At 65.3% G+C, this 559-nt stretch overlaps 1 long non-coding RNA gene across 1 annotated transcript; it reads right to left on the minus strand.

The window, feature by feature from the left end:
- Positions 1 to 6: 6 nt before the first annotated feature.
- Positions 7 to 442, minus strand: LOC113979589. Its single transcript, XR_003537920.1, has 2 exons — positions 360 to 442; positions 7 to 134 (listed from the first exon to the last, which is right to left on the minus strand). It is a non-coding gene; the product is annotated as an uncharacterized LOC113979589 (long non-coding RNA).
- Positions 443 to 559: the final 117 nt, after the last annotated feature.

The following is a 559-nucleotide window of genomic DNA, read 5'->3' on the forward strand; positions in this document are numbered from 1 at the left end:
GGGGGAGTTACTGGTCCCAGTTTGGGGTCACTGATCCCAGTTTGGGGGGGTTACTAGTCCCAGTCTGGGGGGATTACTGGTCCCAGTTTGGGGTCACTCACGGCGTAGAGAAGGATCCGGTTCTCCTTGTCCTCCTTGGGATACAACATGTTGTTACTGGGGGGGAAACTGGGAGTTACTGGGAGGGAACTGGGAGTTACTGGGGGGGAACTGGGAGTTACTGGGGGGGGACTGGGAGTTACTGGGAGGGGAACTGGGGGTTCCGGGGGGGGGGGGAATCTCCACGGATCCCCGCTGTGTTCCCAGCCCGTCCCCGCGGTATTCCCGCCGCAATTCCCGGTATTCCCGGTTTTCCTCACCATTCCTGGCAGAACCGGATCCCGACGAATCCCGGCTCGTACGCGCCGTCCCCCTCCATCGCCGTCACGTGACCGCGCCCACGTGACCCCGACCCCGCCCCCTCCCCGCTCCCCATTGGCCGCGCCACGCCCGGCCACGCCCCTCCTCCTCGCCCCATTGGTCCGTCGCCTCCTTAGCCCGCCCCCTCTCGCTCGCCATT

The sequence above is a fragment of the Neopelma chrysocephalum genome, unplaced genomic scaffold (assembly GCF_003984885.1).
Source record: "Neopelma chrysocephalum unplaced genomic scaffold, ASM398488v2 Primary Assembly neopelma1_84889, whole genome shotgun sequence".
NCBI lineage: Eukaryota > Metazoa > Chordata > Aves > Passeriformes > Pipridae > Neopelma > Neopelma chrysocephalum.